Raw genomic sequence first — 22,352 nt, 5'->3', positions numbered from 1 at the left:
AATAGAAAAAAGACAGTCTCTTCAAATGGTATTAGGAAAATTGGACAGCTACATGCAGAAGAATGGAAATGGGCTTCTTCTTCTTCTTCTTCTTTCTTTCTTTCTTTCTTTCTTTCTTTTTTTTTTTTACATCATACACAAATATAAACTCAAAATGGATGAAGGATGTAATTGTGAGACAGGAATCCATCAAAATCCTAGAGAACACAAGCAGGAACCTCTGTGATCTTGGCCACAGCATCTTGCTAGATACGTCTTCAAAGGCAAGGGAAACAAAGCCAAAAATGAACTCTCAGAACTTCATCAAGTTAAAAAGCTTTTGCACAGCAAAGGAAACAGTCAACAAAACCAAAAGAAAACCTACAGAATGGGAGAGGATAATTGCAAATGTTTTATCAGATAAAGGGCTAGTATCAAAAATCTGTAAAGAACTTATAATAGTAAAACACACAAAAAAAGAACTTTTCAAACTCAACACCCAAAGAACAAATAATCCAGTCAAGAAATGGCAGAAGAAGACATGAACAGACATTTCCATAAGGAAGAAATACAAATGGTGAACAGACACATGAAAAAATGCTCAACATCGCTTGTCATCAGGGAAGTACAGATCAAATCCATAAGAGATACCATCTTATACCATGTACACTATGTATACCATGGCTACAATTAACAAATCAGAAAATAACATATGTTGGTGAGGATGTGGAGAAAGGGACAGATGAATGGATAAAGAAAATGTGGTATATACATACAATGGAATATTGGCCAGCCATCAAAAAATGAAATCTTGCCATTTACAAGGACATGGATGGAACTAGAGGGTATTACGCTAAGCAAAATAAGTCAATCAGAGAAAGACAATTATCACATGATTTCCCTCATAAGTGGAATTTAAGAAACACAACAGGGGAGCATAGGGCAAGGGAGGGAAAAATAGAAGATGAAATCAGAGAGGTAGGCAAACAATAAGAGACTCTTAACCACAGGTAACAAACAGGGTTGTTAGAGGGGAGGGGCATGGATGGATGGGGTAACGGGGTAATGAGCATTAAGGAGGGGTATTATATACAACTGGTGAATCACTAAACTCTACCTCTGAAATTAATAATACCCTATATGTCAAGTAACTTAAATTAAATTAAATTAAATTAAATTTTTAAAAAATGGCTTTGCTCTAATTATTCTTGACTCTGCAGTCATTTGTCTCTTTAGAGGCACTGAGAAGATTCAGCTTATGACATCCAATGACACAGTGGAACTAAGGGTCTCTGTATGTCTGTGTTCCTGTGAGGAAAGAAGCACCTACTGTTATAATGTCTACAGTCTACCTGTGCGAGTAGTTTCATGGTGAAGGATCTCATGTCTCCCCGCCTATAGTGACAAAATGAGACTGAAAATAGGAGCCTCAGAAAATCACCTGCCATGGAAAAGAGCAGGTCTTGGTGGAACATCAGGGATCACCTAGTTCTACAAGTCTGCATGTTATTTCTTTCAGAACAGTGTCATCACAGTGGACTGAGGGTGCAGTGTCTCAATACCACTGGTCTTACAATCCCAACTCACATAGCAGCAATTGGAATGAACCTTGGTGTAAAATATGGGGACCCTCACCCACAGCCCAACAGTATGCTTGACAGAAAGAGCATGCGTGTGCAGATGGATATGTTCTTTCCATTAGTTGTGGCCCTTTGGATGAACAAAGTTGGCTGGGGTTTAACTGTCCTTATTTTATCTTTCAACATGGCAACCACCACTGACAGCCTCAACTAGTAAAGGCCGGTTTGACTTCAAGCATTTTCCATGAATCAACCACATTTGACAGAGCACATAGATAAAACGAGCCTGAGAAAATAGAACACCATCACCACACCAGCCCTCCTGCCACCCACACTGGTCTCCAGCACCTCCCCCTCTCTGCATCTCCCAGTCCAGGGCAGTCCAAATCCAGTTGGGGAATGATGGTGCTAAGGAGTTGGAAGCCACAGGAAGCACTGCCTAGGAGCCCCAGCAGTGACATCAGCTCCACACAGCTTTCTATCTTTTGTTAGTTTTCCCTCTGTATCTCCATGCTTTCCACATGCAGAAACAGTTCCAGATCTCTAAGTAGAAGCCAGGCATTTGTCCTAAAGAAGTCTGATCACATTCTTGAGAATCAAGGAGTAGAAAAAAATTAAATTCCCACTTTCTTGTATCTGGTGGGTCTCATATTGTTTCCACATGGGTACCTCTACTTGGTTTCCAACAGAACCTGTTTCACAGAAACTGAGGCTGATTGTAAATAAACAGAAAATCCTTCCCAATTTTAAATGAGGCATTGTTTTATTCTAGTATATAAAAACTTTTACTTTAAAAACATTCATTTGTAAGAGAGAAAAACAATAATTTACTTCTTCACCTGGCAACCATGCATTGAACATTTTGTTTTACACTCATGTTTGTAGAGATATACACACACATATAAATGAATGTCATACTTATTAGCATTATTACTCACAGAAATCATGGTCAAAGGACTGGACAAATATTGCACAAAAGAAGAAATAGAAATGGACGAATATACAAAAAGATGATTATCCTCATTAAAGAACAAATTAAGACATGAGGAGATACTATCTTTTCACCCATCAGATAAGGAAAATTGTGATGTTTGACAGCACTGTCCTGACATTCACCTACATCATGGAAGGAGTGTACACTGGTGCTAACACTACCAGGATAAGTTGGCACAGGGAACTGATCTATCACAGGGAACTGATCTTATAAAGTACCTTGTAAAGAATATAGTCACCAATAAAATATTCTCCAGCTATGTAAGTAGCTGGAGTAGAAGGGTATATAGAAAAGAGTAGAAGGGTATATAAGTCAGAGGTGCAGGATAATGTATGTCATTACTACATGTGTGTTAGAAGGATGAAAATTAGATCTATATGTATTTGTTTATTTTTTTATATCTAAGTTCATACTTGCCTAAATAAAACCTGGAAGGATGGGCAAGAAACAAGATGTGACCTGTAAGTGGTGGGCAGGTAGAGACAGTGGTTGGGGTAAAATTTTGTAGTTCAATTTTTAGAGTGTTTAAATTTTGGAACCATGTGAACGTATAATCTAAAAATTTTAGTAGGACCCTGCCATGCCTATTTCTTCAATAATACTTCCCTTTTTAAAAGTTTTTATTTATTTATGTAATCTCTACAATCTCTTTTATTTTTTTTTAAACATATAATGTATTTTTATCCCCAGGGGTACAGGTCTGTGAATCGTCAGGGTTTACACATTTCACAGCACTCATCATAGCCCATACCCTCCCCAATGTCCATTTCCCCACCACCCTCTCCCGTCCCCCCTCCCCCAGGCAACCCTCAGTCTGTTTCTTGAGATTGAGTCTTTTATGGTTTGTCTCCCTCCCAATCCCATCTTTTCATTTTTTCTTTTCCTACCTCCCCCCAACCCCCCCCGCCTTGCATCTCCACTTCCTCATATCAAAGAGATCATATGATAGTTGTCTTTCTCCGATTGACTTATTTCGCTAAGCATGATACCCTCTAGTTCCATCCATGTCGTCGCAAATGGCAAGATTTCATGTCTTTTGATGGCTGCATAGTATTCCATTGTGTATATGTACCACATCTTCTTTATCCATTCATCTGTTGATGGACATCTAGGCTCTTTCCACAGTTTGGCTATTGTGGACATTGCTGCTATAAACATTCGGGTGCATGTGCCCCTTCGGAGCACCACATTTGTATCTTTAGGATATATACCCAGTAGTGCAATTGCTGGGTCGTAGGGTAGCTCTATTTTCAGTTTTTTGAGGAACCTCCACACTGTTTTCCAGAGTGGTTGCACCAGCTTGCATTCCCACCAGCAGTGTAGGAGGGTTCCCCTCTCTCCGCATCCTCGCCAGCATCTGTCATTTCTTGACTTGTTCATTTTAGCCATTCTGACTGGTGTGAGGTGGTATCGCATTGTGGTTTTGCTTTGTATTTCCCTGATGCCGAGTGATGTGGAGCATTTTTTCATGTGTCTGTTGGCCATCTGGATGTCTTCTTTGCAGAAATGTCTGTTCATGTCCTCTGCCCATTTCTTGACTGGATTATTTGTTCTTTGGGTATTGAGTTTGATAAGCTCTTTATAGATTTTGGATACTAGCCCTTTATCTGATATGTCGTTTGCAAATATCTTCTCCCATTCTGTCAGTTGTCTTTTGGTTTTGTTCACTGTTTCCTTTGCTGTGCAAAAGCTTTTGATCTTGATGAAATCCCAATAGTTCATTTTTGCCCTTGCTTCTGTTGCCTTTGGCGATGTTCCTAGGAAGAAGTTGCTGCGGTTGAGGTCAAAGAGGTTGCTGCCTGCATTGTCCTCAAGGATTTTGATAGATTCCTTTCGCACATTGAGGTCCTTCATCCACTTTGAGTCTATTTTCGTGTGTGGTGTAAGGAAATAGTCCAATTTCATTTTTCTGCATGTGGCTGTCCAATTTTCCCAGCACCATTTGTTGAAGAGGCTGTCTTTTTTCCATTGGATATTTTTTCCTGCTTTGTCGAAGATTAGTTGACCGTAGAGTTGAGGGTCTATTTCTGGGCTCTCTATTCTGTTCCATTGGTCTATATGTCTGTTTTTGTGCCAGTACCATACTGTCTTGATGATGACAGCTTTGTAATAGAGCTTGAAGTCTGGAATTGTGATGCCACCGACTTTGGCTTTCTTTTTCAATATTCCTTTGGCTATTCGAGGTCTTTTCTGGTTCCATATAAATTTTAGGATTATTTGTTCTATTTCTTTAAAAAAATGGATGGGATTTTGATAGGGATTGCATTAAATGTGTAGATTGCTTTAGGTAGAATAGACATTTTCACAATATTTGTTCTTCCAATCCATGAGCATGGAATATTTTTCCATTTCTTTGTGTCTTCCTCAATTTCTTTCATGAGTACTTTGTAGTTTTCTGAGTATAGATTCTTTGCCTCTTTGGTTAGATTTATTCCTAGGTATCTTATGGTTTTGGGTGCGATTGTAAATGGGACTGACTCCTCGATTTCTCTTTCTTCTGTCTTGTTGTTAGTGTAAAGAAATGCGACTGATTTCTGTGCATTGACTTTATATCCTGACACTTTACTGAATTCCTGTATAAGTTCTAGCAGTTTTGGAGTGGAGCCTTTTGGGTTTTCCACATAAACTATCACATCATCCGCAAAGAGTGATAGTTTGACTTCTTCTTTGCCGATTTGGATGCCTTTAATTTCTTTTTGTTGTCTGATTGCTGAGGCTAGGACTTCTAGTACTATATTGAACAGCAGTGGTGATAACGGACATCCCTGCCGTGTTCCTGACCTTAGCGGAAAAGCTTTCAGTTTTTCTCCATTGAGAATGATATTTGCGGTGGGTTTTTCATAGATGGCTTTGATAATATTGAGGTATGTGCCTTCTATCCCTACACTTTGAAGAGTTTTAATCAGGAAGGGATGCTGCACTTTGTCAAATGCTTTTTCAGCATCTATTGAAAGTATCATATGGTTCTTACTCTTTCTTTTATTAATGTATTGTATCCCATTGATGGATTTGCGGATGTTGAACCAACCTTGCAGCCCTGGAATAAATCCCACTTGGTCGTGGTGAATAATCCTTTTAATGTACTGTTGGATCCTATTGGCCAGTATTTTGGTGAGAATTTTCGCATCTGTGTTCATCAAGGATATTGGTCTGTAATTCTCTTTTTTGGTGGGATCCTTGTCTGGTTTTGGGATCAAGGTGATGCTGGCCTCATAGAATGAGTTTGGAAGTTTTCCTTCCATTTCTATCTTTTGGAACAGTTTCAGGAGAATAGGAATTAATTCTTCTTTAAATGTTTGGTAGAATTCCCCTGGGAAGCCGTCTGGTCCTGGACTTTTGTTTGTTTGGAGATTTTTGATGACTGTTTCAATCTCCTTACTGGTTATGGGTCTGTTCAGGTTATCTATTTCTTCCTGGTTCAGTTGTGGTAGTTTATACATCTCTAGAAATGTATCCATTTCTTCCAGGTTGTCAAATTTGTTGCCATAGAGTTGCTCGTAGTATGTTCTTATAATTGTTTGTATTTCTTTGGTGTTGGTTGTGATCTCTCCTCTTTCATTCATGATTTTATTTATTTGCGTCCTTTCTCTTTTCTTTTTGATAAGTCTGGCCAGGGGCTTATCAATCTTATTAATTCTTTCAAAGAACCAGCTCCTAGTTTTGCTGATTTGTTCTATTGTTTTTTTTTAGTTTCTATTTCATTGATTTCTGCTCTGATCTTTATGATTTCTCTTCTCCTGCTGGGTTTAGGCTTTCTTTTTTGTTCTCTCTCCAGCTCCTTTAGGTGTAGGGTTAGGTTGTGTATTTGAGACCTTTCTTGTTTCTTGAGAAAGGCTTGCACCGCTATATATTTTCCTCTCAGGACTGCCTTTGTTGTGTCCCACAGATTTTGAACTGTTGTGTTTTCATTATCATTTGTTTCCATGAATTTTTTCAATTCTTCTTTAATTTCCTGGTTGACCCATTCATTTTTTAGAAGGATGCTGTTTAGTCTCCATGTATTTGCGTTCTTTCCAAATTTCCTCTTGTGATTGAGTTCGAGCTTCAGAGCATTGTGGTCTGAAAATATGCAGGGAATGATCTCGATCTTTTGGTACCGATTGAGACCTGATTTATGACCCAGGATGTGGTCTATTCTGGAGAATGTTCCATGTGCACTAGAGAAGAATGTATATTCTGTTGCTTTGGGATGGAATGTTCTGAATATATCTGTGATGTCCATCTGGTCCAGTGTGTCATTTAAGGCCTTTATTTCCTTGTTGATCTTTTGCTTAGATGATCTGTCCATTTCAGTGAGGGGAGTGTTAAAGTCCCCCGCTATTATTGTATTACTGTCGATGTATTTCTTTGATTTTGTTATTAATTGGTTTATATAGTTGGCTGCTCCCATGTTAGGGGCATAGATATTTAAGATTGTTAGATCTTCTTGTTGGACAGACCCTTTGAGTATGATATAGTGTCCTTCCTCATCTCTTATTATAGTCTTTGGCTTAAAATCGAATTGATCTGATATAAGGATTGCCACCCCAGCTTTCTTCTGATGTCCGTTAGCATGGTACATTGTTTTCCACCCCCTCACTTTAAATCTGGAGGTGTCTTCGGGTCTAAAATGAGTTTCTTGTAGGCAGCATATTGATGGGTTTTGTTTTTTTATCCATTCTGATACCCTGTGTCTTTTGATTGGGGCATTGAGCCCATTAACATTCAGGGTAACTATTGAGAGATATGAATTTAGTGCTATTGTATTGCCTGTAAGTTGACTGTTACTGTATATTGTCTCTGTTTCTTTCTGATCTACTCCTTTTAGGGTCTCTCTTTGCTTAGAGGACCCCTTTCAATATTTCCTGTAGAGCTGGTTTGGTGTTTGCAAATTCTTTCAGCTTTTGTTTGTCCTGGAAGCTCTTTATCTCTCCTTCTATTTTCAATGATAGCCTAGCCGGATATACTATTCTTGGCTGCATGTTTTTCTCGTTTAGTGCTCTGAATATATCATGCCAGTTCTTTCTGGCCTGCCAGGTCTCTGTGGATAGGTCCGCTGCCAATCTAATGTTTTTACCCTTGTATGTTACAGACTTCTTTTCCCGGGCTGCTTTCAGGAGTTTCTCTTTGTCGCTAAGACTTGTAAATTTTACTATCAGGTGACGAGGTGTGGACCTATTTTTATTGATTTTGAGGGGCGTTCTTAGCATCTCCTGGATTTTGATGTTTGTTCCCTTTGCCATATTAGGGAAATTCTCTCCAATAATTGTCTCCAATATACCTTCTGCTCCCCTCTCTCTTTCTTCTTCTTCTGGAATCCCAATTATTCTAATGTTGTGTCGTCTTATGGTGTCACTTATCTCTCGAATTCTCTCCTCGTGGTCCAGTATTTGTTTGTCTCTCTTTTCCTCAGCTTCTTTATTCTCTATCATTTGGTCTTCTATGTCACTAATTCTTTCTTCTGCCTCATTTATCCTGGCAGTGAGAGCTTCCATTTTTGATTGCACCTCATGAATAGCTTTTTTGATTTCAACTTGGTTAGATTTTAGTTCTTTTATTTCTCCAGAAAGGGCTTTTATCTCTCCGGAGAGGGTTTCTCTAATATCTTCTATGCCTTTTTCGAGCCCGGCTAGAACCTTGAGAATTGTCATTCTGAACTCTAGATCTGTCATGTTACCAATGTCCGTATTGATTAGGTCTCCAGCCTTCGGTACGGCCTCTTGTTCTTTTTTTTGAGGTGAGTTTTTCCGCCTTGTCATTTTGTCCAGATAAGATTTGCTTTCTCCTGCTGTGGAATTCCGCTGTTCTTGGTGAGCGAAGTTGGTTTTGGATGGGTTTCTTGTTGATCTTCTGGGGGAGCGGCCTGTTGTAGTGATTGTCAAGTGTCTTTGCCGCAGGCGGAATTGCACCGCCCTTGCCAGGGGCCGGGCTAAGGAATCCGCTCGGGTTTGCTTTCGGGAGCTTTTGTTCCCTGAGCGCTTTCCATAGAGTTTCGGAGGACGGGAATGAAGATGGCGGCCGCCCAGTCTCCGGCCCGGAGGAGCCGAGAGCTTGGGGTTCCGCTCCTCAGTGCGCTCTCAGAGCAAAGCGCCCAACAGCCCCGCCTCCCTGGCTTGCGGTCACGCCTCGAGGAAAGCAGTCAATTGCTGGAGCTGGAGAAAAGCGCCGGGTCACTTTTGTCTCCGTGGCCTCCGGCCGCGCTCCGAGCCCACCCAGCCTGCGACCGGCACAAGGTAACCCTACAATCTCTTTTAAAACTTTATTTATTTATGTAATCTCTAAAATGTCATTTTTAGTTTTTATTTATTTATGTAATCTCTACAATGAATTTACAATGAATGTAAGTTCTTAAGAATTTACAAACCTGAGATCGAAAATCTCTCATTCTTTAAACTGAATCAGCCAGCTACCACCTCAATAATACTTTCTGATTAATTGTCCATTTCTTCAACAATCTATATTTTTGTGTAGATGCATACTAGCCCATCATACAACATTATTTATTTTATTTTTTTAGTTTCTTATTGGGCATTTGATTTAATTTGGGGCTGTTGTAAATAGTGGTATGGTATTGCATGTAAATCTTAGTGCATACCATAAGGGTGTGCAAGCAGGTGTGTTTTCTCTTATTTCTAAAGTAGAACTGCCAACAGTAGATGCTAATGTTGTTGAAGATTCGTATATATTCAACAAAATTAACTATCTCATCTACACAACTCCAGGAGATGGGGCATAACATATCTTCATTTTATAAATGAGAAAGTTGCGGCATAGACAGTTCAAATAGCTATAGACTCAAGATTTAAACCCAGGTACTTGGCAGGTTCAGAGTTCATGCACTTAACTCCTCTACTACTCTACTTTTTCAGTGTTGGTGGGGCTCTAATGGGGTTCTTGTGAGATTAGGAAACATGGGTCTGAGTACACCTGCCTGTCATGCGACAGTGTTATGCTGTCACTACCAGAATGTTTCAAACCAAGTGGGTCTGAATCTGTTCACCTTTGAAGGAGAAATAACCTGGGCACCTTCACTGGCTATGGCCCCGCTGGGGTGGGTGCCCTAAAGAAGGCTTCATAAGTACTATCTCAGGGAAAGATTTGAAATGTGGTATTGACCAATATTACAACCAGTTCTGAATTTGAAAGCTCATTTGTCATGCTGTCCCTTACCTTGGCCTCTCAGATTGCCCCAAATGAAAGTACAGAGATGCAAAAGTAGACTTTTGATTGTTTTTATTGTGCCTATAATGAAAGCAAAGATGTCAGTTTCCAGATGTGTAAAATAAAAGGTTTTGAAGGAATTATCTGGTTAAAGAGCTCCAGGAGATGCACCTAGAAGCTCTGTGTTGGCTAAACTCAGAGGCACAGGTGGCTCTGAGGAGCTGGCAGACATTAAGGAGAGAACAGTGTTGAAGCCCCTGTGGATAACCCCCTGACCCTATGCTTAAGTCATGGCAGAAGTTGTTCTTGCTGCAGAGTGAACTTTTCTGCTTGCCCAATTGTTTGTAAGATCATTCTGCAATAATGACACAATAGAAAGACACATGTGAACTGAAATAACCCAAACCCAGAATGCCCCATTATATACTCAGATGATGCTTTAGGCAACAATAGCCAATGAAGACAAGTGGACACCTGATGCCACCATATGCTAGAAGCTCTTCCCATTGCCACAGAGTGCTGGTATCCCAAGCAGATAGAAGGCAATGATGGTGAAGTAGATCAGGTTCTTGAAGAGGAGGAGAAGGTAGGTGTAGTAGGCAGAGGTGTTCATGAGCTGCACCTGCAGGGTGTCTAAAATAGGTCATTTATTAGTTTTACCTTCTGTTCTTTTGAAGGGCTATAACTTATTAATGGGAGATGGGTCACATTATACATTTCTGATGACTTAGGTTGAAGCGATGTTCCCACAACAGCAAAACCTGGTAGTAAATGTCTACACCATCAACATCACCAGCACCACCACCATTACCACCACCACCAAATAACTCATAATCCAGCTTGCAGATAAAGTCAATCAACATCAGAGGTTCACTAAGAACATTCCAAAGTATTAAGAAGTAAGGTTATATCTTAGATGAATGAGTCAACCTGAAAAAAACATTGGTGAAAAAATAGCTTTTACCATTTCTTCATCCCCACCATGTCTCTAAGTAATAATAATCGCTAATATGCTTTAACCACTAACTAAACTACAGACTAATTTGAGAGGTTTGTGTGCAAAACTTTAAACTTACTTAATTTTTCAATAACCTAGGAGATTATTATTTTCATTGCCATTTTACAAATTAATTGAGAACAGAGAACTAATTTTCCTGATGTATACAGTTAGTAAGTACCACAAGCCAGATTTTAATCCCAGCAACATAATGTTCAAGAACACATTCTTGCGGAGCCTGGGTGATTCAATAATTAAGCATCTGCCTTTGGCTCAGTCATGACCCCAGGGGCCTAGGATTGATCCCTGCACTTGGCTCCCCTGCTTCTCCCTCTCCCACTCCCCTTACTTGTGTTCCCTCTCTTGATGTCTCTCTCTGTGTCAAATAAATAAATAAAATCTTAAAAAAAGAACACATTCTTACCTACTCTGTATTTCTATACCTCCACGTGTAATAAATACCCTCAACAACAAAAGTTAAGCATAAATATAAAGATGAATTGTTGATTTAGAAGCATCTTAGCCATTACTGAGATTACTCTCAGGGGTACAAATTTGGTTGTGTTCATGGTAGGATGGGTGGGAGGTTTTAGTAAAGAGGGCATTAGTTGTGATGAGCACAGGGTGATGTATGGAAGTGTTAAATCATATTGTACACCTGAAACTAATATTACCCTTATATTAAATAACTGAAATTTAAATAAAGTCTTGAAGAAATAATAAAATAAAATGGAAGAAAGGGGCAAATCCAAATTCTCTGCAACTTTAAGAGGTCAAACTCACTCCCTTGTCTTTCCTGAATACCCTCATTGTATCTATGATATTATATGATAATTGCATTTTTTATCCTTTGAGGTTTTGTAAGAAATATATGATGTCAAGAAATTAATGACAATGATGGTGAACCAGACTGGCCATTCAATGAACCACTAGGCTGGGTCTTGAGTCTGTTCATCTGGAAATTTCTTTTTTTTTTTTTAAGACTTTTATTTTATTTTATTTTATTTTATTTTATTTTATCAAAGAGAGAGAAAGAACCAGAGAGCACAGGCAGGGGGAACTGCAGAGGGAAAGGGAGAAGCAGGCTCCCCACTGAGCAGGGAGCCCAACATGGGAATTCAACTCCAAGACCCTGGGATCATATCCTGAGCTGAAGGCAGACCCTTAACCAATTGAGCCACCCAGGTGCACCTGGAAATTTTTTTTTAATGTGTTTAATGTGTTTTTAATGTGTGTTTTTTTTTTTTTTTTTTTTTTTTTTACTCTCCAAAAGAGTAAGAACTCAAGAATCATTAAACCTTACTGTGGAAAAGGACATCAAGTGGTGCTGTGCTCATTGCTCCTTGCCTTTGGTTTGGTAATATGTTAGCTGAGGTCTAGAGGATCCTTGAGATTGGACAGGGAGGGGGAAAATCAGCAAGGCTAGAGCCAGTGCTTCTTGTAGTTTCTTGTAGCTTCTTGTAGTAGAAAGGGCCAGAAACCAGTACTTACAATGTGACAGCTAAATGAGATACCTTATGCTAGACATTCTACAAAGGTGACCTTATGTCTTCAATAACTGAGTGAGACATTATTTGTGTTATTCTGCTTTCTGGAAAATGTAACTACTGTACCCACATTCATGAAACTAAAAAGTAAAAGACTGGGGTTAATTTCCAGTCTGTGGTACGTGAAGCCCTGCACTTACACCCCCCTCCCCATGTGTGCACCTGTCTCAGGGCCTTGGCTTTGGGAATTAGAGAAAGAATAAGAATCCAGTAAGTATTTGAACTCCCAATTCAGAAGATCTGGGTTGAAGCCCCAGATCACTGTGTGGCATGGTGCAAGGGACAGAATTAATTTTAGGTCCTTGCCCCCCCCTACTGTGTAAAATGGGGATAAAATCCTTCACAGTGAATATTAAGAGAATCAAACAACATGGACTCACAGTGCAGTACAATGCCCCATGTATAAGACACTCTCAGTGTCAATTCATGTTATTAACCACCAACAAGACCAAAAACTTAAAAATATCCAGAAGCAACATGTTTTCCTCAGTCAGTAGAAACAAAGGCCACAGAAGTGAATGGAGTCCATTGCAGAAAGAATTCAGAGTACATCACTGTACCCCTAATTTATAGTCCTCTCACACCAAAACCAGCATTTACTGTGTGAAAATGACTCCCGAGAAATGATGGATTGACTTAAAATATAACTCAGTGTATTTTGCAAGATCCAGCCATTCTGAGGTGTCTCCCTGAAGCCAGGGAATTTCAAAAGTTAAGTTGATCAGGAGGAAAAAATGCTATAGCATAACTAAAAGCAAATATAGACAAAAACTTACCAGTTTCATCTTTCAGGGAAGCTTTTCTAGATGTAATAGCAGAGAGCTCTAAAAGAAATAAAGACAAGTATTATTAAATTGTTTATATTCATTATTTGATATGTTGTCTGTTTTGTGGATGGATAGATGGATGGTATATAAATAGATAGGTAGATGATAGAATATGTAAACAGAGAGGAGAGAGCCATTACTAATATGAGCCCCACAATTCCAGAACTGATTGTTCTGAGTCTGTGTAAGCTAGTAGATCAATTAATTTATTGTATTTCTGCACATGAAGCTGTTGAAGTTCATAAATGATGCATTTTTCCTTCTTTTCTCACAACTTAATGTCTAGGACTATCTTGTTTTCCCTCTGTGCTCATAGCTCCCAGCACAGTGCTTGCTACACAGTAGGTGTTCTATAAATTCTTGTTAAATGGAAAAAAATAACTGAAACAGTGGCTGCTATATATTCCTCAGCACCCACTGATAACATGAAGGGTTATTACCAAAATGAATTCATCCAACCCTAGAATGCACAGCAGAATATTACATTTTGGGAGGAGTGTGGAATAGGTAAATTCCCCATCTAAGCAGAAGAAAGAGGTCCCACCTTTCCAAAGCACACATGTTCCCAATATCCCCAACTCATGCACATGATTTTTTGGAGTGGTGGTGTTTGTGGACATGATAATAATACTAATGAAAGCCAATACCTATTGAATGATTATTACTATTCAAGGAAGTATGTGAAAGATTCACATGTATTAGGTCATCTGATTCCCTAGTGACACTGATGTGAGCTGTATTCATGTTAGTCATGAAGAAATGAGGTTTAGAAAGTCTAAATAACTTGCTGGGAGTCATACCAGTGATTGGCAGAGCCAGCACTCAATGTTCCATTATGAGGGTTTAGATGAGCTAGAACATGTGGAAAGTACCTTGTAAAACAATCCATAGAAATTCATATGATTCCACCATAGTGGAGTCTCAGGCATTATCTCTTCTCCTATCATAATTACTCATAGAAAATGACCTTTTTATTAAAGAAGCTCAGCATTTCAGTGTGCTTCTTTCCAGGGACAGAAAGACTGGACAAGGGATAATCATAGGTTTTCTGAATATATAAAACTGAGGTGAGGGTTATATTACTCTATAGTGTAAAAAAAAAAAAACCCTCAAAAATAAAAATTAAAGCAAAAACCCGATATGCATACAAAACCAAAATTCCTTAAAGAGATCATTGACTGGATTATTTGCTTGTAGAGATCAGAGAGGGAGACAAACCATGAGAGACTTTGGACTCTGGGAAACAGATTGAGGGTTTCAGAGGAGAGGGGTAGAAGGATGGGGTAGCTGGATGATGGGAATCAAGGAGGGCACATGTTGTGATGAGCACTGGGTGTTATATGCAACTAATGAATTATTGAATACTACATCAAAATCTAATGATGTACTATATATTGGCCAACTGAACATTAAAAAAAAAAATCATTGACTGTTGGATGGAAGAAGAGAGTCTTAGCATGTTCATTATTTTTCTCCTTGATGTGTTCTCTCCAGATATGGTTCTGTTATGCAAATTATTCACTTCACATAATCTTATTTTGGTATGCTTTAAAAAAATGAATCTGAGCTATAGACTTTTGTGTAAATCTCAAGAACAAAAATATTTACATAATCGTGTTTAGATGTTAAAATATCCTCAAGAACTGGTTTTTTAGTGTCTTGAAAGCATCTTTCTTTTGCATACAGTGACTTTGCTCATTAAAAAATAAATATAAATCACTTACCACCATTTATTGAGGTTTAAACATTCAGATAACAATTTTTCAAATTAAATCTATGTGTATTCTAGTTTCACATTCTTAATCAATGTTGGTTGAAAACTTGGACCAGATTAATTTTATCTCTCTTCAAAATTCCTTCCCTGTTTTGTGCTTCCATGTTTTATATATTTCATCAAAAAACCAAAAACAACAAACAAAAAACTTATAAGCATTAGCATTAGAAATATGCTGAGGAAGGTATGGAGGAGCAAGATGGCAGAGGAGTAGGAGATCTAAGTTTCATCTGGTCCAAGGAATTCAGCTAAATTCTGAATTTAGAATTCTGAACACCTACAAACTAAACAGGAGATCAAAGAGAATAGCAACAATTCTATGAACAGAAAAGTGACCATTTTATAGATGGTATCTTCTGATTTGATTAGTGTATATTCTTCTGGGTTCATTGTTACCTTTTGGCATTTTGTTCTCTCATTCATCTATTTTTCTCTGGACAAAACAACAAGACAGAAAAACTCACCTCAAAAAAAAAAAAAAGAATAAGAGGCAGAACTGACTGCTAGACCTAATCAATATGGACATTAGTAAGATGTCAGAAGTAAGATGTCAGAACTAGAGTTCGGCATGATGATTCTAAAGATGCTAGCTGGGCTTGAAAAAAGCATAGAAGATATTAGAGAATGCCTTTCTTAGAAAATAAAAACAAATACAACCAAGTTGAAATTTAAAAAAGCTATTAATGAGGTGCAATAAAAAATGGAGGCTATTACTGCTAGGAAAAATGAGGCAGAAGAGATAATTAGTGAAATATAAGACCAAATGATGGAGAATAAAGAAACTGAGGAAAAGAGAGTGAAACAACTATGGAATCACAAGGGGAGAACTCAAGGAATAAATGATACCATAAGACGAAATAGTACTAGAATAATTAGGATCCCAGAAGAAGAAGAAAGAGAGAGGGGGCAGAAGGTATATTGGAGCAAATTATAGCAGATAACCTCCCTAATTTGGGGAAGGAAACAGGCATCAAAATCCAGGAGGCACAGAGAACCCCCCTCAAAATCAATAAAAATAGGTCTACACCCTGTCATCTAATAGTAAAACTTAAAGTCTCAGAGACAAAGAGAAAATCCTGAAAGCAGCTCAGGACAAGAGGTCTGTAGCTTACAGTGGTAGAAATACCACTATTAGCAGCAGACCTATCCACAGAGACCTGGCACACCAGAAAGGACTAGCATGATATATTCAGAGCACCAAATGAGAAAAATATGCAACCAAGAATATTATACCCAGCAAGCTCTCATTGAAAATAGAAGGAGAAATAAAAAGCTTCCAGGGCAAACAAAAGCTAAAAGAATTTGCAAACACCAAACCAAGCCTACAGGAAATATTGAAAAGAGTCCTCTAAGCAAATAGAGAGCCTAAAAGTAACAGACCAGAAAAGAACAGAGACATTATACAGTAACAGTCACCCAACAGGCAATATAATGGCACTAAATTCATATCTCCCAATAGGTACCCTGAATGTAAATGGGCTAAATGCCCCCATTAAAAGACACAGGGCATCAGAATGGATAATAAAACAAGAGCTATCCTTGTGATTGAGTTCCAGTTTCAAAGCATTATGATCTGAGAATATGCAGGGAATAATCTCAGTCTTTTGGTATCAGTTGAGTCCTGATTTGTGACCCAGTATGTGGTCTATTCTGGAGAAGGTTCCATGTGCACTTGAGAAGAATGAGTATTCTGTTGTTTAAGGGTGGAATGTTCTGTATATATCTATGAGGTCCATCTGGTCCAATGTGTCATTTAATGCTCTTGTTTCTTTATTGATTTTCTGCTTTGATGATCTATTTCTGACAGAGGCGTGTTAAGATCTCCTACTATTAATGTATTCATATCAATATGACTCTTTATCTTGATTAATAGTTTTCTTATGTAATTGGCTGCTCCCATATTGGAGGCATAGATATTTACAATTGTTAGATCATCTTGGTGGATAGTCCCTTTAAGAATTATGTAGTGTCCTTCTGTATCTCTGACTACCATCTTTAGTTTAAAATCTAATTTATCTAATATGAGAATCACTACCCCGGCCTTCTTTTGAGGCCCATTGGCATGAAAGATGCTTCTCCAACCCTTCACTTTCAGTCTGGGTGTATCTTTAGGTTCAAATTAGAGAATCGACTCCATTTACTATAGCACCAAGAACCATAAGATACCTCGGAATAAACCTAACCAAAGAGGTTAAGGATCTGTACTTGAGGAACTACAGAACACTCATGAAAGAAATTGAAGAAGACACAAAAAGATGGAAGACCATTCCATGCTCTTGGATAGGAAGAATAAACATTGTTAACATGTCTATACTGCCCAGAGCAATCTATATTTTTAATGCCATTCCGATCAAAATTCCACCGGTATTTTTCAAAGAGCTGGAGCAAATAATCCTAAAATTTGTATGGAATCAGAAGAGACCCCAAATTGCTAAGGAAATGTTGAAAAACAAAAATAAAACTGGCGGCATCACGTTACCTGATTTCAAGCTTTACTACAAAGCTGTGATCACCAAGACAGCATGGTACTGGCATAAAAACAGACACATAGACCAGTGGAACAGAGTAGAGAGCCCAGATATGGACCCTCAACTCTATGGTCAAATAATCTTCGACAAAACAGGAAAAAATATCCAGTGGAAAAAAGACAGTCTCTTCAATAAATGGTGCTGGGAAAACTGGACAACTATATGTAGAAGAATGAAACTCGACCATTCTCTTACACCGTGCACAAAGATAAACTCGAAATGGATAAAAGACCTCAACATGAGACAGGAATCCATCAGAATCCTCGAGGAGAACATAAGCAGTAACCTCTTTGATATCAGCCACAGCAACTTCTTTCAAGATATGTCTCCAAAGGCGATGGAAACAAAAGCGAAAATGAACTTTTGGGACTTCATCAAGATCAAAAGCTTCTGCACAGCAAAGGAAACAGTCAACAAAACAAAGAGGCAACCCACGGAATGGGAGAAGATATTTGCAAATGATAGTATAGACAGAAGGTTGATATCCAGGATCTATAAAGAACTTCTCAAACTCAACACACACAAAACAGACAATCATATTAAAAAATGGGCAGAAGATATGAACAGTCACTTCTCCAATGAAGACATACAAATGGCTATCAGACACATGAAAAATGTTCATCATCACTAGCCATCAGGGAGATTCAAATTAAAACCACATTGAGATACCACCTTACACCAGTTAGAATGGCCAAAATTAGCAAGACAGGAAACAATGTGTGTTGGAGAGGATGTGGAGAAAGGGGAACCCTCTTACACTGTTGGTGGGAATGCAAGTTGGTGCAGCCACTTTGGAGAACAGTGTGGAGATTCCGCAAGAAATTAAAAATAGAGCTTCCTTATGACCCTGCAAGTGCACTACTGGGTATTTACCCCAAAGATACAGGTGTAGTGAAAAGAAGGGCCATCTGTACCCCAATGTTTATAGCAGCAATGGCCACGGTCGCCAAACTGTGGAAAGAACCAAGATGCCCTTCAACAGACGAATGGATAAGGAAGATGTGGTCCATATACACTATGGAGTATTATGCCTCCATCAGAAAGGATGAATACCCAACTTTTGTATCAACATGAATGGGACTGGAAGAGATTATGCTGAGTGAAATAAGTCAAGCAGAGAGAGTCAATTATCATATGGTTTCACTTATTTGTGGAGCATAACACATAATATGGAGGACAAGGGTAGATGGAGAGGAGAAGGGAGTTGAGGGAAATTGGAAGGGGAGGTGAACCATGAGAGACTATGGACTCTGAAAAACAACCTGAGAGTTTTGAAGAGGCAGAGGGTGGGAGGTTGGGGGAACCAGGTGGTGGGTATTAGGGAGGGCACAGATTGCATGGAGCACTGGGTGTGGTGAAAAAACAATGAATACTGTTACACTGAAAAGAAATAAAAAATTTAAAAAAAAAGACACAAAATCAAGAGCTATCGATATGCTGTCTGCAAGAAACCCATTTTAGACCCAAAGACACCTCCAGATTTAAAGTGAGGGGGTGGAAAATAATTACCATATTAAAGGACTTCAAAAGGAGCTGGGGTGGCAATCCTTGTATGAGATAAATTATATTTTAAGCCAAAGACTATAATAAGAGATGAGGAAAGACACTATATCATACTTAAAGGGTCTGTCCAACAAGAAGATTTAAAAATTTATAATATCTATACCCCTAACATGGGGGCAGCCAATTATATAAACCAATTAATAATGAAATCAAAGAAACACATCAACAACAATACAATAATAGTAGGGGATTATAACCCCCCCTGACTGAAATGGACAGATCCTCTAAGCAAAGATCGACAAGGAAATAAAGGCTTTAAATGACACATTGGACCAGATGGACATCACAGATATATTCAGAACATTCCATCCCAAAGCAACAGAATACACATTCTTCTTTAGTGCAAATGGAACATTCTCCAGAATAGATCACATCCTAGGTCACAAATCTGGTCTCAACCAGTACCAAAAGATTAGGATCATTCCCCGCATATTTTCAGACCACAATGCTTTGAAACTAGAACTAAACTACAAGAGGGAAGTTGGAAAGAACTCAAATACATGAAAGCTAATAAGCATCCTGTTCAAAATCTTTGGGACAGAACAAATGTGGTCCTGAGAGGAAAGTATATAGCAATGCAAGTCTTTCTCAAGGAACAAGAAAGGTCTCAAATACACAACCTAACCCTACACCTAAAGCAGCTGGAGAAAGAGCAGTAAATAAAGTCTAAGCCCAGCAGGAGAAGAGAAATAAAGATCAGAGCAGAAAACAATGAAACAGAAACCAAAAGAACAGTAGAACAGATCACTGAAACTAGGAGCTGGTTCCTTGAAAGAATTATTAATATAGATAAACACCTGGCCAGACTTTCAAAAAGAAAAGAGAAAGGACCCAAATTAATAAAATCATGAATGAAAGAGGAGAGATCATAACCAACACCAAAGAAATACAAACAATTATAAGAGCATATTATGAGCAATTATACACGAGCAAATTAGACAATCTGGAAGAAATGGATGCATTCCTAGAGATTTCTAAACTACCAAAACTGAACCAGGAAGAAAGAGAAATCCTGAACAGACCCGTAACCAGTAAGGAGATTGAAGCTGTAATCAAAAATCTCCCAACCAAAAAGATCCCTGGGCCAGATGGCTTTCCAGGGGAATTCTACCAAACATTTAAAGAAGAACTAATACCCATTCTTGTCCCAAAAAATAGAAATGGAAGGAAAACTTCCAAACTCATTTTAGGAGGCTAGCATTACCTTAATCCCAAAACCAAAGACCCCATCAAAAAGGAGAATTACAGACCAATATTCATGATGAACATGGATGCAAAAATCCTCACCAAAATTCTAACCAATAGGACCTAATGGTACATTAAAAGGATTATTCATCATGACCAAGTGAGATTTATTCTTGGGCTGCAAGTTTGGTTCAGCATCCACAAATCAGTCAACGTGAGACAATACATTAATAAAATAAAGAACAAGAACCATAGGATGCTCTCAATAAATGCTGAAAAAGCATTTGACAAAGGAAAGCATCCTTTCTTGATCAAAACCCTTCACATTGTAGGGGTAGAGGGTACATACCTCAATATTGTGATAGCCATCTATGAGAACCCACAACGAATATCATTCTCAATGGAGAAAAACTGAGAGCCTAAGCCCAGGAACACAGCAGGGCTGTCCACTATCACCACTGCTATTCAATATAGTATGAACTAGAAGTCCTGGCCTCAGCAATCAGACATCAAAAAGAAGTAAAAGGCATCCGAACTGGCAAAGAAATAAAACTCTCACTCTTTGCAGATGATATGATACTTTATGTGGAAAACCCAAAAGACTCCACCCCAAAACTTCTAGAACTCATACAGGAATTCAGTAAAGTGTCAGAATATAAAATCAATGCACAGAAATCAATTGCATTTCTATACACGAACAACAAGACAGAAGAAAGAGAAATTGAGGAGTTGATCCCACTTATAATTGCACCCCAAACCATAAGATACCTAGGAATAAACCTAACCAAAGAGGCAAAGTATCTATACTCAGAAAACTATAGGGTACTCATGAAAGAAATTGAGGAAGACATAAAGAAATGGAAAAACATTCCATGCTCATGGATTGGAAGAACAAATATTATGAAAATGTCTATGCTACCTAAAGCAATCTACACATTTTATGCAATCCCTATCAAAATACCATCAACTTTTTTCAAAGAAATGGGACAAATAATCCTAAAACTTATATGGAACCAGAAAAGATCCCAAATAGGGGTGCCTGGGTAGCTCAGTGGGTTAAAGCCTCTGCCTTTGGCTCAGGTCATGACCCCAGGGTCCTGGGATTAAGCCCCGCATCCAGCTCTCTGCTCAGTGGGGAGCCTGCTTCTCCCTCTCTCTGCCTGCCTCTCTGCCTACTTGTAATCTCTCTCTCTGTCAAATAAATAAAATCTTAAAAAAAAAAAAAGAAAAGAAAAGATCCCAAATAGCCAGAGGAATGTTGAAAAAGAAAGCCAAAGTTGGTGACATCACAATTCCAGACTTCAAGCTCTATTACAAAGCTGTCATCATCAAGACAATACGGTACTGGCACAAAAACAGACACATAGATCAATGGAACAGAATAGACCAACAGATCAATGGAACAGAAATAGACCCTCAACTCTATGGTCAACTAATTTTCAACAAAGCAGGAAAGAATGTCCAACGGAAAAAAGACAGTTTCTTCAACAAATGGTGTTGGGAAAATTGGACAGCCACATGCAGAAAAAAGAAACTGTACCATTTTCTTACACCACACCCAAAAATAGACTCCAAATGGATGAAAGACCTCAATGTGAGAAAGGAATCCATCAAAATCCTTGAGGAGAACACAGGAAGCAACCTCTTTGACCTCAGCCCCAGCAACTTCTTCCTAGAAACATCACCAAAGACAAGGGAAGCAAGGGCAAAAATGAACTTTTGGGACTTCATCAAGATCAAAATCTTTTGCACAGCAAAGGAAACAGTCAACAAAACCAAAGGACAACTGACAGAATGGGAGAAGATATTTGCAAATGACATATCAGATAAAGGGCTAGTATCCAAAATCTATAAAGAACTTATCAAATTCAACACCCAAAGAGCAAATAGTCCAATCAAGAAATGGGCAGAGTACATAAACAGACATTTCTGCAAAGAAGAAATCCAGAAGGCCAACAGACACATGAAAAAGTACTCACCATCATTTGGCATCAGGGAAATACAAAGCAAAACCACAATGAGATACCACCTCACACCAGTCAGAATGGCTAAAATTAACAAGTCAGGAAAAGACAGATGCTGGCAAGGATGTGGAGAAAGGGGAACCCTCCTACACTGTTGGTGGGAATGCAAGCTCATGTAGCCACTCTGGAAAACAGTATGGAAGTTCCTCAAAAAGTTGAAAATAGAGCTACCCTATGACCCTGCAATTCAACTACTGGGTAGTTACTCCAAAGA

At 38.6% G+C, this 22,352-nt stretch overlaps 1 gene segment (V, D, J or C); it reads right to left on the bottom strand.

Annotated features, from left to right (window-relative positions):
* Window positions 1-8,785: 8,785 nt before the first annotated feature.
* The window catches only part of LOC308352361 (T-cell receptor gamma chain C region C10.5-like), a 34,534-nt gene continuing 20,967 nt past the window's right edge, over window positions 8,786-22,352 (bottom strand). The window contains exons 5-6 of the C gene segment in view: window positions 13,014-13,061; window positions 8,786-10,326 (exon numbers count right to left, since the gene is read on the bottom strand).

This window comes from Martes martes, assembly GCF_963455335.1.
Source record: "Martes martes genome assembly, chromosome: 11".
NCBI lineage: Eukaryota > Metazoa > Chordata > Mammalia > Carnivora > Mustelidae > Martes > Martes martes.
Note: the sequence above shows the minus strand (reverse complement) of the source record. Positions and strands in the feature narration are given on the sequence as shown.